Raw genomic sequence first — 21,890 nt, forward strand, 5'->3', positions numbered from 1 at the left:
GTCAACGAAAACAGCATGATTTGTTAAGAAAAAAAAAAGAGACTTTTCAAATCCCTCCAAAGTGATATCAGGCTGTGTTAATGGAAGCATTATGTTCTGTTCTAGACCAGAAAAAAAAATTATTTCAAGCTACTTGGCACTAGTCTTGCCTGAACATATTTCAACTGCTTTGAGCTTGGGATACCACATGTTGAAAAAGAGACGAATTAGAGAAAATTCAGAGAGGGTCAACTGACATGATAAAATGTCTAGTTCAAGGCTTATGGCATGGCTCTGGGGATTGGAAATGGAATATAAATCCTCTCTCTTGTCAGCACTTCAGTTTTAGCATTGTCTATCTAATGGCCGTCAGCATTGCTTCAATTGAGACCAGTATGAGAGGAGCTGCTGGCTGGGATTTGGTTTAGACTGGTGTGGTCCAGATGTCAGATAGCATCACCATCAGAGCATTTTTTTTTTTTTTTTTTAAACTTTTCTGGTGAAGAAGTGAAGGGTTTAAACATAGGTTAAATTAGGTACTCGCCTTGACCCGAGCCCAGTTTGGGTGGGCATATTGCTAATTACTGTGAGTGGTAGACTTGGCTATATTTGAATTAGAACTGAGAGAAATTCTTTTTCTCAAGTTTAAATAAATATCCACAGTAGTTGAACTGTTTACAGGAAGTCTGAAATCTGTTTCAAGCTTAACTAAAAAAAAAAAAAAAAAAAAAAAAATAGAATGACAATTCATTTAACCATAATGAGAAATAAAACTGTAATCTAAACTACAGTATTTATGTTGATGGGATCTGTACAGTCTATACCTATAGGAAAAGCTCCAGTGGAAGCCAAATCCTAATCAGAAGGTTGCTCTGTGATCAGCATGGGGTTTGTTCCGGTTTGCTAATGCTGCCATTATGCAAATTGCTGGAAATGAATTGGCTTTTACAAAGGGGGTTTATTTGATTACAGATTTACAGTCCTAAGGCCATAAAAGTATCCAAACTAAGGCATCAACAAGGACATACCTTCACTGAAGAATGGCCGATGGCGTCCGGAACACCCCTGTCAGCTGGGAAGGCACGTGGCTGGCATCTGCTGTTCTCAGGTTGCATTTCAAAATGGCTTTCTCCAAAATGTCTCTGGGCTTGTCTCTCTTAGCCTCTTCAGCTCCTGTGCCTCTAACCCTCTGGGGGTCCTCTCTTAGTTTCTCTGGAGCAAACTCTGGGTTAGCATCTCTTAGCTTAGCATCTCCAAACGTCTTTCTGTCCGCATCTCCAAGTATCAGCTTTCAACGGCCCTCTCCAAAATGTCTCTCTTAGCTGCTCTCCAAAATGTCCCTCTCTTATAGGACTCCAGTGATTTAATTAAGACCCACCCTGGATGGGTGGGGTCCCTGTCTCCTTGGAGATAATTTAATAAAAGTTCTAGTGCACAGTTGATTGAGTCATATCTCCATGGAAACACTCAATCAAAAGATTAATGTTTGTTCTCACAAGATTGCATTAAAGAATATGGCTATTGGTGGGACATAATATATCCAAACTGGCAAAGAGTTCTTAGATGATTCTAAAATAGCTGGATGCTTCCATCTACAATAATGTATTTTGTATTTTTGATCAAGTCTATGCTGCTGGCCTACATTGCATGGTGGGATGAGGACTGGCCTAGAATTCATGGCCTAGTCCTGGATCTGTTATTTTATTTTATTTTTTTAAAATTCAGTTTTATTGAAATATATTCACACACCATACAATCATCCATGGTATACAATCAACTGTTCACAGTACAATCATATAGTTATGCATTCATCACCACAATCTATTTCTGAACATTTTCCTTACATCAGAAAGAATCAGAATAAGAATAAAAAATAAAAGTAAAAAAAGAACACCCAAACCATCCCCCCCATCCCACCCTATTTGTCGTTTAGTTTTTATCCCCATTTTTCTACTCATCCATCCATACACTAGATAAAGGGAGAGTGAGCCACAAGGTTTTCACAATCACACTGTCACCCCTTGTAATCTACGTTATTATATAATCATCTTCAGGAGTCCAGACTACTGGGTTGGAGTTTGGTAGTTTCAGGTATTTACTTCTAGCTATTTCTGGATCTGTTATTAACTCATTGGGTGATGCCTAGTAAATAGGAAAAATGAGAAGCTGGTAGTAAATGGTCTCCAAGGCCGCATTTAGCTATAAAATTCTTTCATTTTAGTACACACTTTATGGGCAGCTAGGTAGACAGTTAGATAACTGTCTTGGTTACCATTTACTGAAGACCTCAAGGCCTTTTGCACATATATTAGTCAATTCAGTAAAAGCTTGTTGAGGGCTTCCTAAGTGCCTTTTATTATGTCAGGCACGGAAGAAGATATAATCTGTCCACAAGGAGTTTAGATGACTAACTAAAATATAATGTCATTATGAATTAATATAAATATTAGTGGATATGAATATGAATGATAACATGAACATCAATAATAATGATTCGTGACTAAAAGGCATAATTAAAGAAGGACAGCAATAGATACACAGACATGTGGGATAGACTAAGGAGTAGGAAAAAATTCGTCTAGAGAGATTAAAGGAAAAATCAAGTAGTATAACATTTAACCTAGATTTTGAAGGACAGATGTGTTCTGCAAACTTTGACAACCAGTTAGATCAGAGTTGGAGGTGCCATAATGGTGATGTTAAATTCACTTGCCTGATAGAAAAGAAGGATTTAGGGAGAAGCTAATGATACTTTGGCCTCAGGGTCTCTCAATTCCATGGGCAACTTCTAAGACTCTGAGATCAAGCTCTTCCCTTGAGTTCACATGATAATATGGTTTTCTGCAAAAGTAAGTTATTTTTACGATATATACAACCTAACATTTCCCCTTTTAACAACATTGCCAATTATGTTCACAGTGTTGTGCTACCATCACCACCATCCATTGCCAAAACATTTCCTCATTCCAAATAGGAACCCTATATGTTTTAAGCTTTAACATCCCATTTCCTACCCTTGCCCCACCCCTTGATAACCTGTATTCTGAATTCTGACTCTATGAGTTTTCTGGTTTGCTAATGCTGCCATTTTGCAAAATACCAGAAATGGATTGGCTTTTATAAAGGGGGTTTATTTAGTTACAAGTTTACAGTCTGAAGGCCATGAAAATGTCCAAATTAAGGCTTTAACATGAGTATACCTTCACTGGAGAAAGGCCATTAGGGTCTGGAAAACCTCTGTTAGCTGGGAAGTCATGTGGCTGACATCTGCTGATCCCAGGTTGTGTTCCAGCTCCTCTCTCAGCACCTGTGTGTTCTTCAAAATGTTGCTCTTAGGGTATTTTGTCCTCTCTTAGCTTCTCCGGAGCAAACTCTGGGCTAGCATCTCCGAAGTGTCAGCAGAAGTCTACTTTCAGCGGCCATGTCCAAGATGCCTCTCTAAGCTGCTCCCCAAAATGTCACTCTCAGCTGCTCTGAGGTCCTTTTGTTTGTGAGCTCTTTTATAGAACTCCAGTGATTAAATCAAGGCCCACCCTGAATGGGTGGGATCCATATCTCTATGGAAATATTTTTTTTTTCCTTTGGGTTTGATCTTCTAATTTTATTTCTTTACTTCTCACCCTTACAGTCCAGTCTTCACAACCTTCACATTATAGGCAGTGTGTTATTTTTTTTTTTTTCATTTTTATTGAGATTGTTCAGATACCATACAATTATCCAAAGATCCAAAGTGTACAATCACTTGCCCCTGGGTACCCTCATACAGCTGTGCATCCATCACACTTAATTTTTGTTCAATTTTTAGAAACTTTTCATTACTCCAGACAAGAAATAAAGTGAAAGATGAAAAAAAAAAAGGAAACTCTAATCCTCCCCTATCCCTAACCAACCCCCCTCAATTGTTGACTCGTAGTATTGATATAGTACATTTGTTACTGCTTATGAAAAAATGTTGAAATACTACTAACTGTAGTATATAGTTTGTAATAGGTATATAGTTCTTCCCTATATGCCCCTCTATTATTAACTTCTAATTGTATTGTCATACATTTGTTCTGGTTCATGGAAGTGATTTCTAGTATTTGTACAGTTGATCATGGACATTGCCCACCATAGGATTCAGTTTTATACATTCCCATCTTTTGACCTCCAACTTTCCTTCTGGTGACATATATGACTCTGAGCTTCCCCTTTCCACCTCATTCACACACTATTCGGGGCTGTTAGTTATTCTCACATCTTGTTACCAACACCTCTGTTCATTTCCAAACATTTAAGTTCATCCTAATTGAACATTCTGCTCATACTAAGCAACCACTCCCCATTCTTAAGCCTCGTTCTATATCTTGGTACCTTATATTTCATGTCTATGAGTTTACATATTATAATTAGTTCCTATCAGTGAGACCCTGCAATAATTGTCCTAATGTGTCTGGCTTATTTCACTCAGTATATTGCCCTCGAGGTTTTGTCATCAACCCATTTTTTTTTAATATGGTTTTGTTCACTCACCATACATTCCATCCCAAGTAAATAATCAATGGTTTTCTGCATGGTCATACATTTATGTGTTCACCACCTTCACCATTATCTATATAAGAGCATCTACATTTCTTCCACAAGGCAGGAGGGAGAGTCAAAGAAGGTAGAGAGGCAAAAGAAAGAGGAAAAAAAAAGACAGCTAGGAAGCAGCAAAAGGAAAAATAACCTTAAATCAAAGTAGAATAAAGAATCAGACAATACCACCAATGTCAAGTGTCTAACATGCCTCCCCTATCCCCCCCTCTTATCTGCATTCACCTTGGTATATCACCTTTGTTACATTAAAGGAAGCATAATACAATGATTCTATTAGTTATAGTCTCTAGTTTATGCTGATTGCATCCCTCCCCCAATGCCTCCCCATTTTTAACACCTTGCAAGGTTGACATTTGCTTGTTCTCCCTCGTAAAAGAACATATTTGTACATTTTATCACAATTGTTGAATACTCTTGATTTCACCAAGTTACACAGTCCCAGTCTTTATCTTTCCTCCTTTCTTGTGGTGTCTCACATGCTCCCCACCTTCCTCTCTCAACCGTATTCATAGTTACCTTTGTTCAGTGTACTTACATTGTTGTGCTACCGTCTCCCCAAATTGTGTTCCAAACCACGCACTCCTGTCTTCTATCACCCTGTAGTGCTCCCTTTACTATTTCCTGTAGGACAGTAGTGCTCCCTTTACTATTTCCTGTAGGACAGGTGTCTTGTTCACAAAGTCTCTCATTGTCTGTTTGTCAGAAAATATTTTGAGCTCTCCCTCATATTTGAAGGACAGCTTTGCTGGATACAGAATTCTTGGTTGGCGGTTTTTCTCCTTCAGTATCTTAAATATATCACACCACTTCCTTCTTGCCTCCATGGTTTCTGCTGAGAGATCTGCACATAGTCTTATTAAGCTTCCTTTGTATGTAATGGATCGCTTTTCTCTTGCTGCTTTCAGGATTCTCTCTTTGTCTTTGACATTTGATAATCTGATTATTAAGTGTCTTGGCGTAGGCCTATTCATATCTCTTCTGTTTGGAGTATGCTGTGCTTCTTGGATCTGTAATTTTATGTCTTTCATAAGAGATGGGAAATTTTCATTAATTATTTCCTCTATTATTGCTTCTGCCCCCTTTCCCTTCTCTTCTCCTTCTGGGACACCAATGATACGTACATTATTGTACTTTGTTTTATCCTTGAGTTTCCGGAGACGTTGCTCATATTTTTTCATTCTTTTCTCCATCTGCTCCTTTGCGTGTAGGCTTTTAGGTGTTTTGTTCTCCAGTTCCTGAGTGTTTTCTTCTGCCTCTTGAGATCTGCTGTTGTATGTTTCCATTGTGTCTTTCATCTCTTGTGCTGTGCCTTTCATTTCCATAGATTCTACTAGATGTTTTTTTGAACTTTTGATTTCTGCTGTATACATGTCCAGTGCTTCCTTTACAGCCTCTATCTCTTTTGCAATATCTTCCCTAAGCTTTGAATTGATTTAGCATTAGTTGTTTAAATTCCTGTATCTCAGTTGAAGTGTACGTTTGTTCCTTTGACTGGGCCATAACTTTGTTTTTCTTAGTGTAGGTTGTAATTTTCTGTTGTCTAGGCATGGTTTCCTTGGTTATCCAAATCAGAGTTTTCCCAGACCAGAACAGGCTCAGGTCCCAGAGGGAAGAAATATTCAGTATCTGGTTTCCCTGAGGGTGTGTCTTAGAAAATTGCTCCACCCTTTGATGCCTCGGGTCACTGTGCTTTTCTGCCCAGCAGGTGGCGCCTGTCAGCCTATAATTCTTGACTGGTGTGAGGAGGTGTGGCCGTGTTCCCCCAGGCTCTGGGGTCTGGTTCTGAATGGAAAGGGCCCCACCCCTTTCCTCCTAGAGAAGACAGACCCCTCAGGTGGAGGTCATTAGCATTTCAATGGTCTCGCTCTCTGCTTGTGCTGTCTCCACCCTTCTCCGCTTCACAGCCCTGGAAACTGAAAATGACTGGGGCTTTCTCCACTGAGCCGAAAAAGAAACAGATAGTCCCCTTCAGACCCAGTCCAAGGCGACCCTCTGGCTCTCCAAGGTCAGTCGTCACCCAAAGCCTCTGTCTGTTTTTTGGGGATTCGTACCTGTAGTGAGCAGATCACACTCGCTACTTAAAACCCCAGTTGGAGCTCAGCTGAGCTCTATTCGCTTGCTGGGAGAGAGCTTCTCTCTGGCACCACGAGGCTTTGCAGCTCGGGCTATGGGGGAGGGGGGTCTCCCGACTTGGATCCGCAGGTTTTACTTACAGATTTAATGCTGTGTTCTCGGGCATTCCTCCCAATTCAGGTTGGTGTATGATGAGTGGATGGTCTCGTTTGTCCCCCCGCAGTTATTCTGGATTATTTACTAGTTGTTTCTGGTTTTTTGTAGTTGTTCCAGGGGGACTACTTAGCTTCCACTCCTCTCTATGCTGCCATCTTGCCCCTCTCCTATGGAAATATTTCAATCAAATGTTTTGACCACAGTTGATTGAGTCATATCTCCATGGAAACACTCAATCAGAAGATACCAACCTAATCAACACTAACACATCTGTCCCCACAAGATTGCATTAAAGAACATGGCGTTTTGGTGGACATAATACATCGAAACTGGCACAATGTGTTTGCTTATTCTAATTATTTCATAGTGGTAAGATCGTACAATATTTGTCCTTTTGTGTCTGGTTTATTTCATTCAACATGGTATCTTTAAGGTTCATCCATGTTGTTGCATGTGTTACGACTTCATTCCTTTTTAGAGCCGAATAATATTCCATTGTGTGTATATACTACATTTTGTTTATCCATTCATTGGTTGATGGGGGAAATGTTAGGCTGTGTATATGGTAACAGGATAAATTTTTTTTTTAAATCTATGGAACTACACTATACTGACAGTGAACCCCAAGTTAAAATATGGACTATAGTTAATAGTACAATTATAAAAATGTGCTTTCATTAGTTGTAACAAATATTCCACACCAATATAAGTTGTTAATAGTAGGGTGGTATATGAGAATCCTGTATTTTATATATGATTGTTCTATAAATCTATGACATCTCTAATAAAGAAAAAAATGCTATTTTGTAATACTTTGTCTTCCAGACAAATGGGATAGACTTCAGGCCCCATAAAACCTGGATCTGCCTTCTGCTGAGGACAAGATACTCATTGGGCAGCTGGTTCAGCATCAGATGGAGTCCTGAGTAGGGGATGCCATGTGAGGGAAGAGAACTGGTGAGTAAGTCCCTCCGTTGTCTGACAATGAGTACGCATGGAGGATGAGAATGAGCAGGTTTTCAACAATCATCCTGCTTTCCCATCCTAAACTACCAGTGTCAGAATCACTGAGATTAATGAGCATCCAAGGAAAAAAAAATCACAGAGCACTGAAGTCATTTGGGGCAGAGAGGAATATATTATTTAAGTTGAAAGATAATGTGGTCAAAGTTGGTGGAGATGATGTGGGAGAACCATTCTGGTTCCTTTTTTTCTTTGCTGGCATAACTTAAATATAAGTTAGAATTAGGGAAAGATTTCTTGGTCTCAGAGTCAGGGGGAAGTAGTTAATGCTAGTAAAGAATAAAGGGCTCTGGGGAGCAGGGGTGTATATATTTATTCCTCTTTCTCCCTGTAAGGTCTCTACTCTTCCCCCTGTATCACTGTTCTCATCAGAATCCCTTGGGGGACTTGCGAAAAATGAGGATTCCTGTGCCTAGTGCCCAACTGAATGGATCAGGATATTTGGGGGGTGGGGACCAGGAATCTTCAATTTGAAAGTTTCACATTTGATTTTTATATCCTTTAGAGGTTGAGAACCACTATCCTACCTCCAGAGAAGAGTAGGGTACTGCCTCTTAATTTCTGTGTTATTACCATGAATATCTGTTAATTATAAGAACTACCATTTAGGGAACAATTATTATGTGCTAGGTACTGTTCTAAGCCACTTACTTACCTATTCTTCATGGTAAACCTTCATGGTGATGATATTCTTCCTATCTTGCAGTTGAGAAACCAAGGCTCTGAAAGGGTAAACACATTTCTCAAGGCCACAAATGTATTAGATTCAAAACAGGAAGGGGAAAAGAATGAGGGAAATTTTGTAAACATATTAATTTGCATATATTTGCTGTTATGTGTGAAAAAAACCTGCATGTAGAGGTATATATTTTAATTATGTGGATATTACAGTAATTATTAAATACTAAGACATTTGTGTTGGGCATTACTAGGCTATGCTGTTAAAACTGATATTTTGATGAAATGGAATGCCAGGAAATTCCAGGCACTTTTGGCAGAAGTAATAGATTTTATGCACTTTTCTTGCCAATACCAACATCCCTCAGTGACACTTATGAGGCTATGGAGACTTGCTTGGTTAGTTAATTTTCACAAAATATTACTTTTTTGTTTGATAATAAATTTGGGTAGCCTTAGGAAGAAGGGATGTAGTTTTGGAAATATGAACAAAAGTTTATTCTGTGACAATCTATTTTATTTCCACAGAATATGGATCAATAAATCTGATGTTTTATTTTTGTAAAGCAAAACAAAACAACTCATAGTAAAAGCACTTATTGTGACTATTATAATATTGCATTGCTTACTCCTCCAAAATTCCAATTAAAGGGAGATAAGAATTTCCATTCAATGGACCAAAAAACATGATTAAATTTCTTGAGGCAGCTCTTGCAATTGTGAAGGAAGCTTACTCTAATGTGTGGGAAGAGAACTGAGCAATGCTTGTCTTCCTTCAGTGACTCTGCATTTCAAATACTCAAAAAGAAATAAAATATGCATGTTTGTTATATTAGACTAACTGGATACCAATGATAAGAGATGACAAAGGAAAAGTGTGCAACTTGCTATAACCCATTTTAACAAACATGGTTCCTCCAAGATGAAGTGGTCAGTCATTGCATAGAAGTTTTACCTGTGGGTAAGGTGAACAAATACTTATTCCTTTTAACATTCATGTAAATACAGGCTTCTAGTCTCTAAATGTTTTTCTAGGTTAAAAATGGTTTGAAATATACTGAAAAAAGTTCACCTGTCACCCTTCAATTTATGTTTGGATTTTATAATATAGCAGGGTAAAGGCCCTTTCTGCCCATACATTTCTCCTCCCAGGGTTAGTAAGTGTGGCTAGCTATTTTCTGTGTATTCTTCCTCTTTCCTAAGTATGTACATTATATACATACACACACATTTTGTACCCTAAATTAGAATCCTAGTAAATATACTTATCTAGAGCCAGTTTTATTTACTTACCAATATACTATGGACATTTTACTAGGTAACTTCATGTAGGATTTTCTAACTTTTTAATGCCTGGGTATTGTTACTATTGGATCATTCCTCTATTTAATTTTTCCCCTCATTTTGCTATTGTAAACAATTCAATGGGAAGACTTTCTAGGAATACACATTTCTAATTCCAGTAGATATTTGCGCAATTACTCTACCCAAAGTTTGTACTAATTTGCCTTCCCATTAACAGTATGTGAGTTTATTTTCTCCACATGTTTGCTGTTCCTGGCTGTTATCAATCTTTTAAATCACTGACAATCCTCTGGGAGAAAAATTATATCTTGTTTTAGTTTGCAATACAGAATTAGATGAATTATAAATGTTTTCCTGTATTTTAAAATTTTATGGTGTATTTCTAAAAGGTACATGTAATGTAGAGTTAAGATTAAAATAACTACTATTCACATCCTTATCCTCAGATTCCAAGCACTTATTTGCCATGATGGGTAATTATAAATGTCTCAAACCTTAACCTCAATCATTGCTACTTCTGCAAGGGAAAAAGATGAGAAATAAGTACTTCTTGTTTTCTCCATTCAAGCTCTTTTGTTTTGTTTTTACAGTCTGCATTGTGTTATAGGGAACAATCTTCAGCTTTATCACCCCAAATTACAAATTATATTTTAATTTGGATATCTATATTAAAAGCATGATTTTGGACAATTTCTGGCCAGTGCTAATTCATTCAAGTTCTTTAATTAGTGTTCTTAAAAATTAAAAACATTTTTTTCTTCTTCTTTAAAATAAATCTCGGTGGATAAGGAACTGAAGTGAATGCTCTTTACTCAATCTAACCAGCAAATACCTCTGCAGGCTTAATCATAAAACCCAGCATGGAAATAGTGCTTGTCTCTCAATCAGGTCAGAAATGATAACTGAAACCATGGAATCCTTAAGATAAGCTACCTGTGTAATCAGGGGAAATAGCTGAAAGCCTAATAGAAGTCTTTGTGTTGGAGGACAGTGATTGAAGTTCAAAAGGCTTAGCAGAGGTCAAGTTGGCAATGTCAGGTATTTCCCCAAGTTTACTTCATTCAATTAAGTTGAAACAATCTGCTCCTGTGAATGAGTTAGTGGCTTTCCATATACAGGAGGGGCCCAGGCAAAGGGATGCTTGATTTCCTTTGTGCCAGAAGTTGTTTCTGGGATGATTTTTAAAAAGAAATGGCTTCAGTTTTCATGAACTTCCTGTGAAGAACTTTGATGCACTGATGTTTGTAAATCTCGTGTATTTACCAGAAGCATTTGACAGGGAAGGAAAATGCAATTATTTATCTGCATATATTAGCCAATTATGTCGGCAACTAAATGTTTTTCAAACTTTTGTTGGTTCTTTATGGGTTGACCATTTCTGGGCTACATTAATTGAGCTGGTTTCCTTCCTGTTTAGTCTACACTGCTGTTGATTGCCTTGACCCCTGCCCAGCTGACGGACAGAACGCCCTGTATTGAGGGTTTGCTGGGAGTGCCTGTATTCGTCACTCAAGGCTGCACTGATCCAGGAAGATTTTAGGATAGGAAAGTGCCAAAAGTTGTGTCTTTAAAAAGTAAGTTTCACACAGTTACTTTTTCCTAGGTATGTACTTTTTTTTTCCTTTTTGGAATGTTCTGTCTTATTTCTTAGTTGGAGTAATTATTTTATAAACATGAGTGAACTTTGTGGAGGAATAGAAATGGGACATATCCTAGCTGCAGCAAATGATCAGATTACAGAGATAAATTGACATATGAGAGGTTCCGGAATACTGGATAATTATGGCACATACCTCCAGGAAGTTCACACACACACACACACACAGACACACACACACAAATCTCCTGCATATGTATGTGTGTGAGAATATAGATTTAAGCTATAAGAAAGATTTAGGAGATGCATTTTAAGTTGGCTAGCACCATAAGTCATTATCAATGTGCTTGTTACAAATTAAGATATGTTTTTAAGAGCCCACAACCCCAATAGCTAGCTATTCATTATTCAGATATTGGGCAAAACAAGTGTGGACAAAAATATCTCATTCAGTAGTTCCTAAACCTGGTTAATAATTAGATTCACTTGTGCCTCACCCAGACCTACTGAATCAGAATTTTCAAAATTGGGATCCATCAATCTGCAGTTTAATAAGGTCCCCAGATGAATCTGACAGCCAGGTTTGCAAAACCTAACAAATCAGTCAAGAATAAGAAGTCATTTTTGTCCTAATCAGTTGGTTGAGGGAAATGTGTGATTTACTAAAGAACCATTAATGCATGACTTTAGTAGTGTATATGAACATTACTTATACAGATTATCTCATTGGAACTTCCCAGTATTCCCCTGACTCAGGCCTTTTTAGTTCTATTTTACAGATGAGGAAATAGAGAGGGTTAAAATAATCAACATCATGAAGTTAATAAGTAGGAAAGTCAGGATCCAGTCAGAAGCCGTCCAGCTACCTGTCCAGGGCTTCCAGCACTCTGAGTGCCCTTGAAGCAAAACTCATTCAAGGCCTTTTTCAATGGGATCTCTAGTTTATACCTAACATCTTGTCTTCCTGTCATCCTACAATAACTTTTGAACTCAGCGTTATTTCCATTTAGAATACATTTGTTGGATTGCTACATGCCTAACTTTGTGTTGGGTGATGGGTTAGCCATAGAAGGGTGGGGGAGATGAGATTTACTTGGGAGAAGAGTAGAAAACAACAGATTAAAGGGATGAAAAGTACAACATGAACTTTCAATTTTATAGCAGTTCAGGGTAAATTGTCTTGGGCTAAAATTATTAGGGAAGTCTCCAGGAGAAGCAGGATTTTATTTGGGGCTTGAAGAGTGGGATTTGGGAAGAGAGAACTTGGGAAGTTCAGGAGAAGACTTTCCAGGTCTGGGAACAGCATGAGCAAAGGAGAGAGAATTTATGTGTGTGTACATGCGCGCGCGCGCGCGCGCGTGTGTGTGTGTGTGTTTAGTCATACTCTGTGATCCAAAGAAGGAGGATAGAACACTGGTCCAGCTGGAAGTGGGGGTGGAGGGGGATAGTGGGAGAGTGGAAACTGGGTACAGAAGAGAGGGCCCCACCCCATCCTTCAAGGTAGACAGACTCCATAGAGCCCTGAGATTGTCAAGATAAAAGGTGCCTTTTGGGATCATTGTCCTTTTCTTCTGTGAGTTATTATTTTCTTGTGCATGTACTCCCAAGCCCCCAGAAAATACTCTAGTGTAATGCTCTGAAAGCCTCTGTCATTGTGCAGAATCAAATTAAGCACAGTGAATATGTCTATCGCACTCAGACACACAGGGGATTTGGGACCTAGAAAGACACAAAAGCCTCAGCACAATAGACAGAGAATCAGCAGGTTCCTGGGATATGACTAATTTTTCTCTGGCTATTTAGTAACAGGTGGTATTTATCTAAGCAGACTGCCCTGGGCAGCTGGTTGATGGGTTCTTCCAGCTGGTCATCTTCTCACCATTTAGTCCAACCACACCTGCTTCAGACAGCAGACAAGAGCCTTTCTCATCTCCAGTATCTATGTGTTGGGGGCTGGGGATATAGATCAACCATTCAGCTTCCAGCTGTAGTGTTTCATGATGTCTGAGGATCCCATCTGGCCTCCTACCAGAAAAAAAAAAAAAAAAAAAATTAGGTTTTAGGTTTAGAGGTGGGCTTTTTTTTTCTTCTTCTTTTCAGGGGTGGTTTTGTCCTGCGAGGTTGCCTTCTTTTAAGAAAGAGATTTCATCATCAGCTGCTATCATGTGATGAGATTTATCTCCCATTAAAACTTCCTTTACTTGAAGCATGTACTGACATGAGGTGCCTGTCCCTTCAAGCTTTTCTTATATTGCATTAAGGGATAGTAGAATAGTCGCATGAAAGATTAATCACTTCCTGTAAGCATCTTGTACCTGCAGACAGGCAATTACTGAAATATGTCCGAAAGAAAACAAGGAAGGATGTTAAAATGTAGTGGCCAGGTATTTTATTGGCAGTGTAACTACAAAACTTGTTTGGGTGCCAGCTTCTTTGGAGCCAAAAAGAACTTCTGTGCTGAGCTAATGGATCACAGTTTGTTTTGTACACGAGTAGCAGTGTTTTCTTTGTAATGATAGCCAAAGCTTTGACATTGCACAGGTATTTTTCTTGAGGCTGTACAAGTGTGTAAGTCCTTATTTATTTCTCATTCTACACTGAATGATGTATCAGGCTTTTGGACTAAATTCAATTCTTGCAACTTAGAGAACCCCGCATCCCCAGCGCTTAGAGTGGGTCCTACCAGATAGTAGGTGTCTGATAAATATTTGAGGACTAAAATCTCTCATTGATTTTATGGTTATCAAGGGGTTTACAGCAAAAGAAGAAGATTTTATGGGATGTCATAGTCTCAGTCCTAAAAAATCCAAATCAACGATAGTGTTCTGGGTTCATCACAAAATTTCCCATTTATTGAGTATATTCCAGGCTTTGTGCTAGACAGTGGGTTAAAAAAAAAAGACACAGACCTTGCTCTTAAGAAGCTGAGAATCTCAGTGAAGGGGAATAGTAATGCAACAATAGTAACATTTTTTGAACACTTGCTGTATTCTAGACACTTCAGCTCTTTGAATATAACTGATTTAATCTACAATTATTTTTGTTCTACTTTTTTAAATGTGTAAACTGAGCATGGAGACTTACACAACCTTGTGTAATTTACCCAAAGTTACACAGTTAGTAAGTGATGGAACTACTATATGAGTGAAAACAAAAATCCACCATTGAATGTGTGGAGTGTCTGATGGGGTAAGTATGGGTGGCGGAGAGGATGCTTTCTCAGCCCAGCACAGTGGAGATCAAGGATGAGTTTCTGAAGGAGAGGTCTCCTGCTCCTATCACTGGGATGGGAAACCTGGGACATCTGCTTCTCTCCGGTCCTTTCCATGACCTTCGCTGTCGGCAGGGAGCATCGTGCTCTGCTTTGTGACCTGTCTTCCACTGCTGTCTCAGCCAGTTGTTTAATTTCAAGCACCCATAATTATATCCTTTATGATTGGCAGCTGGCTGAAGTGGCAAAAACATGGGCTCTGGAGTCAGACGCACTTAGGTTTGAATCTCGTCTCTTCCATTTGCAAGCTGTGCAATATTGGGCAAGTTACTTAACTTCTCTGAGCTTAAGTGTTTCATATGTAAAATAGGGTTAATAATACTATTCTCTTAGGTCTGTTGAAGGAACAAATGGTGATAATATATGTAAAATGCCCATCACATAGAAGATGCTCAATACATGCTGCTTTTATTTCTCTTGTAAGCTTATCCCTTTTTTGCCTATTTCTCCCAGTACCTAGCAAGGTTTCCCACCAATAGGAGATGATTAATACATGTTCGTTGACTTGATTTTATAGGAGTGGAGAAATAATTGGAAATTGGTGTTATAGTTATAATCATCATGTACACAACATTTTCCTGGAATATTTTTCTCTTCTCCTTCCCACTCTCCTTCCCATTTTCAGGTCTCTCAGGTCTTCTTCCCCCAAAAGTTTTCCCTTGCTGGGCTAGGCTCCCCTCTTCTCTGCTTCTGTAGCTCCTTGGGCTATAGGAACTATAGGTGACAGACAAGCTAAAATTATCATTATTATTATCATTATATATTTTTATTGATGTGAAATTCAATTAACATAAAATTAACCATTTTGAAGCGTACAATTCAGTGGCATCTAGTACATTCACCGTATTGTGCAACCACCACCTCTAACTAGTTCCAAAACTTTTTCATGGCCCCCAAAGAAAACCCTGTATCTGTTAAGCAGCAGTCACTCCCCATTCCCTGCTCCCCCCAGCCCCTGGAAACCACCAATCGGCTTATTCTATAGGGGATTACTTATTCTGTATATTTCTTTTAAATATATGAAAATGTATCTTGTCTTTTTTTGCATCTTGCCTTTTTCACTTAGCATAATACTTTCAAGATTCATCTATTTTGTAGCATGCATTGGTATTTCATTCCTTTTTATGGCTGAGTAATATTCCTGTGTATGGCTATACCACGTTTTGTTTCTCTGTTCATCTTTTGATAGACATCTGAACTGTTTCCACCTTTTGGCTCTTGTGAATAATGCTCCTATGAACATCCATGTACGAGTATTTGTCTGAGTCCCTGTTTTCAATTCTTTGGGGTATATCTAGGAGTGGAATTGCTGGGTCATATGGTAATCCTAGGTGTAACTTTCTGGGGGATCTGCCAGCTTTATTACTGTTATTATTTCCAAATGTCTCCTGAGTCAAACCTAAATACAGGCCCAGGGTCTGGAGCTGTCTATACTCAGAACAAGCCCAATGTGAGCAGGCCTTGAAGACACAGCTGCAGCAAAAGAAGATACCGAAAGTGGGATGTATTAAATCAGTTCTGTAAAGATGTTTTTGCTCATGTGAAAGAAAAACAATGTACAAAAATCTGAGTATGGGATGTTCTAATGGGGGTTAAAGAAGGCGGAGCCCAGCTCCCCAGAGTTCCCCTAAAGAAAACCAGTCTCTTAGCAACTGGACTCCGTGATGTAGACTCTTCAGGTTGTATTTCAAGAGCATCAACATGTGCCTAGTTAACTGTAGCACCAAGAGCTGTCCTGAGAGTGTGGAAAACTTAGATTCTGACTTACTGTGTGGAAGGCACAGTGCTGGACTGAAGCAGGTGCAGTTTGGGGAGGATTTAGATTGGTCTTGCTTGTGTATTTCTTCATTGGAGAAAGTGGTCATTTAAGAGGGAGTAGGCCATTTAAACATAAAAAGTTACTTAACCATACCAGGAAATACATGCTTATGCCACATATGTGCTATAGAGGAAGAGGTGATAGGAAGAGGCAAACCCTTCACCTGAGGTTTATCAGAGGAAGCTTCAACAGAAAAAGGGGGATTAGGGCTGAGTTTTTAAGATATGTAGGATTTGTATCTAGAGGGAGAAGATGAGGGTTTTCTCCAGGTAAGCAGTGGTCTGAGTTAGGCTAGTAACTTTGGCTGTTGAGATTGGCTCTGAGAAGTCTTACTGTTTTCACAAAACTGAAAACAAAACATGTAACAGGTTACAGCCACTCCGGAGAAACCAACAGGGACAGCACATGTGAGGCAGGGAAAGAATTTCCTTAAGAAAACAAAGACCTGAAATCTGGGTTGGAAATTGTGGCTAATTCAATTTGATGATGGGGGTTTACTGCTAAGGAACCCCAGGGGAGGGAACTGCGTTTCCTTGGAAATTGAGTATCTCAGATCTTAAAACTAGATGTGGAAATAGCTCTGATAATGGTCTTTAAATTTCTATATTCTTCTTGTATACATGGTGAGAGTAATTATAAGGGTTACCCCAGTTGAAATGTAATGTTTTCTGTCTTTCTGGTCTCAGGGTTATGAATCTCCCTTTGACAAGTTGTCTGTCTAACCACAAAATCAGATTGACATTCTACTTTTCAAACAAGCTTTTGAATAGACACATTTGTTTCGTCATGTGGCTACTTTCAGTTCATAATCGTTAGATAGTCATTTTCTTTTTCTTGGAAGGGCAACTTGGAGAAATAAAATTGTAACTAGTTGTGGAATGAAAATAGCAATCAGTGTATCTTTTGAGAGAGGACTGGGGTCCTCTCCCAAAGGCTCTAACTTCCACCTAGATAAGGAACTATACACCTGGTGCTCTCAAATCATTTTTGTCATCGAAAGGGTTTTATTTTATGTTGTCCATTTGGGTAATGCTTCTGTTTTCATTTATGACTTTACCTAGTCTCCAATGTTAGCTAAGAAAGTGTCTTATGCAAGCTCTTGCTCTAACCATGGGAATAGTTTAGTTCTAGGGAAACAGAGGTAGAAGATGTTTCCTGGTATCCTAGAAACACACCACCCTGCACTAGTAAAAAAGTGATCATAGTTGATGTTCTGGTTTGCTAATGCTGCTGTTTTGCAAAATACTAGAAATGGATTGGCTTTTATAAAGGGGGTTTATTTGGCTACAAAGTCTTAAGGCTATAAAGTGTCCAAGGGAAGGCAACAATAGTAGGTTACCTTCACTGAAGGAGGGTCAGTGGCATCTGGAAAACCTGTGTTAGCTGGGAAGGCACATGGCTGGCGTCTGCTTGCTCCCAGGTTGTGTTTCAAAATGGCATTCTCCAAAATGTCAGCTTTCAATGGCCGTCTTCAAAGTGTCTATCTCAGCTGCACCTCCTGTCCAAAATGTCACTCACAGTTGCTCTGAGGTCCTTCTGTCTGTGAGCTCCTTTATATGACTCCAGTGATCCAATTAACACCCACCCTGAATGGGTGGGGTAACACCTCCATGGAAATTATCCAATCAAAGGTTTCACTCTCAGTTGATTGAGTCACATCTCCATGGAAACACTCAATCAGAGGAATCCAATCTAATCAACACTAATACCATTTGCCCCCACAAGACTGCATAAAAAATAATGGCATTTTGGGGGACATAATACATCCAAACTGGCAGTCGATAACTATATTTGACTTTTGTGGTTTCCCAGGAACATTTCTATGATCTGCCTGGAGATTATCTGGATTCAGATTAGAGGTGCCCTTCCAGCATTATGTTTTGCAGAAGGCTTGACATTAATCTCTTACTTACCTGCCTTGGTAACATAAAAAATGTCCTCAGGTGAAGACGAGAGCAATGGTGCAAAGTGCAGGGTGGGTTGGGGGAAATTCCATAAGGGGGACATGTCTGGTCATTGCAGTCACAGCAGCTTGCTATGATTTTAAAGGCCTTCCCCATTAGAGTTTGATTTAAGTGTGCCAGTTTTGGAAACGTGTAGTTGTGGTCAAGCCATAACTCTCCTTATTCATCGTGTAACCTGGGATACGTTACTCAACCTTTCTAAACTTCAGTTTTCAGCTTCAAAATGGGAATAAATATTTTACCAATCTATTAGAATTTTTAAGAGACTTATGTGAAATAATGTGTATAGCACACAGAGCACAGTGCCTGGCATATACTAAGCTCTTGGTAGATGGTAGCTGTAGTTAGAGTTCTGGAATCACATTCTGTGGCCAGTCCGTGAAGCTTACCTATGTTTTCTGTTACACTTACATTTTAAATGAGAAGGTTCATTTTGCCAATATTTTCCATACTTTCAGTAAACAGGTACATTATTTCAAAGGCTGGAGAAATTTATATTTCAAAAATGGTTTATTTGGAGCATATGAGAGTTTATTGTACAGCCTGGGAAATTTATGAAGATTGTATTTATTTTGGCCAAATTAATACTTGAAGGAATGAAGAAAAAGCTTTCCCTGGAACTAGGAAAAATTTTTCAATCATAACTTATTGATGGAATTTTAAGAACCTATTTAAATCTGGATGGTTTTGAGTTATCCCCTACTTGTCTTTCATTCATTCATTCACTCATTCATTTATCCTTTCATCAAAATGTTTCTCTAAGATCCAAAGGAATCACAGGAGTATACCAAACACAGTTTTCCAAACCTTATGATTTAGTAATAGTTGGCCAAGTACTATTTGATAACTAAATCTGCAAATGGATTCATAAGACTCCTCGGCTGCCAGATGATCTTCCAAAACAATATTTTGAAGAAGTAAGAAAAATAAACTAGGAGCATATGGATTCCATTTTTCTTAAAATCCATTTTGATTCAAAAATTAAGGGGAGAACTGGAACAAATATTTATTAAAGTCATTTTTTTTCAAAAGGCAAATATTTGGCTAACTCCAAAGTAATAGTAAATTCATATATTTCATTTTTAAACATACTTGCCAACTGTCAAAAGATTTTTTTTTTCCTTTTAAATGGAAGTAAAAGATAATAAGTCTTTCTTCATCAAAATCAGTGTTCTCCTTCTTTCCCCCATATGATTAACAGATCTTGGGGAAAGAAATTCTGAGTAAAGCCTCATTGTTAAACTCTTGGTCTGGGAGTTTTGAGATTTGGGTACCATTTTTTTTCCAGATAAGAATTCGTGAAAACTTTCGGAGACCAGGAAATATGCAAATGGCATTTTAAATTACATTAACGCTTAATTTTAAAGATTGTTAATTTTGTTACTATAGTGAAATCTGTCTTCAGATTTTTACTTTTTCCAAGAATTGGAAACATATTTTTAGTAAATTTATATTCTGATTAAGTTACTTATTTGAACACATCAGTGTGTTTAAGAATTCAGATTTTGTCATTGGAGTATTTTCTTTAAAGAGTAGATAAAAATGTCTCGTGATTGTCTAAGCTTCAAGAAACTCGTAACACCAGAATGCTTCTCTAAGTCTTCATCTTGTGCAGAAAGTTCCAGTTCATCTTCCATGCATACATTACACAAACTTGTGCTTCTCAGACTGAGAGAATTATTTTTCCCCAAATAGCTGTATTGCCTATCAGAGAGCTGCACTCAAATCAGATTTTTATCTGAGGAAGGAGCTGTTGTTATATGTGTAAAAAAGAATAAATCCATCTTTATAAGCATTTGATATCCCCATTCACAGTATAAAATATATTCACCTAGCCTAAGAGAAAAGCAATCAGGTAGTTCCAGAGAACAAAGAATTGTGCCAAACACTGGGAAACTGTGTGAGTAAAAGTATAAGCACCATCTCCTTTAGAATGTTAATATTATAAAGTTATGAGGAGAAAAGCTACCCAGAAAGAAGAGTAAATGAGAGTCTGGGGTCTTAGTTGAGATTCCAGTTCTTAATCCAGCAGGGAATTCCATCCACTACGGCTAGGGATCATCTCTACAGATACCACTCCTCATTTTTTTTTAATGTTCCCCTTGAGTCTAGGTTTACATCTTATAGCAGCTAGGGTTGAATGAGGAATTTCCTTCCTCTTACCAGAGCTCTGCATAGCAGCCACTTCTCTGTGAGGGGGTGGCCAGTTAGCTGCTGCAAGTAAGGAAGGGTTTGGGAAGAGAAGACAGATGGAATGTTCAGTTATCCCTAGCTTCAGAGGGAAAAGGGATTAACAAAACAATTTATTGAAGAAGAACATGCAAAATCACCCCTTTATACCCTGTTCTCCCCACCCTCTGAGCATATGCACAGGAATTTCTATGTAAAATCACCCAGGGTCCATGTTTTCGTGTAGCCTTATATTGAATCTATTTCTGATACCACAGAAAGTAGCAAATGCATGGCCATCTAAGATGGATGTTTTGCCACCAACTGTTATATAGTCCCCATATAACATTAGGTCAGACTGAATATGCAATAAGAGGAGAATATCATGTAGCATGGCATTGGGTACAGATTATTTGCGGGAGTGTTATCGTAATATTTTGGTAGAATTTGTACTCTAAAACTTACCATTGTTAATTTGTGTATATTGAATCTAACTCAACTACAGGCTCATCATGGATCTTAGCCTGTGTCTATCCGTGTTTTGTTATGAGTATTTACTGAACTGATAAAGGTTCACGGTAGCTGATGCTTGTGAAAATAATTAATAGCAAGACCTTGGGCTTGAGTGAGCATATGCCGAAAGCTTGAAGACATATGATGATCAGTGAATATTGAATTGGTCTCATAATGCTGAGTAAAGTCTCGTAGAATTACATTAAATAAGAAATGAAACTTGACACTTCTGGCTTCAAAATTTAATTTTGGTAAAGGGGATCAAGGCATCCCCCAAATGGCGCATGTCTGCTGACTAAGCGGTGCAAGATGCTGTAACCAAATCCTAAAAGCAAAGGCTGGAAATAGAAATAATTGGAGAAAAGGAAAGAAAATTGTGTTAGTAGATTCAGCCACCACTAATCCCTGTTTTTTGATCAAAGGCATCTAGACACTACCTAACTCCATTCTGGCTTTTATGACTGCTGCAAAGGAGTGTGCATTCTTATTATCTTATTTACAGTGTTAGAGGATGTCTGTGTAAACAGTCGTCTACTGGACACTTGTCCATTTGTCAGAGTTGCCTGTTCCTGGGTTTATTTAGAAATCTGATTTGGTGTTAGCTAGCATTCTTTTGGATGGCTACAGTCAGCAGCCTACAGACTTACTAGAACTGAAAAAACAGAGATGCTATTTATATTTAGTACACTCCCATTCCAGCGTGGCTGAGAGTGCCTTTAACACTGAGTAGCACTTTTCCAAGTGTGTAGCAGAGCTATAGATAAG

The sequence above is a fragment of the Choloepus didactylus genome, chromosome 14, assembly GCF_015220235.1.
Source record: "Choloepus didactylus isolate mChoDid1 chromosome 14, mChoDid1.pri, whole genome shotgun sequence".
Lineage (NCBI taxonomy): Eukaryota > Metazoa > Chordata > Mammalia > Pilosa > Megalonychidae > Choloepus > Choloepus didactylus.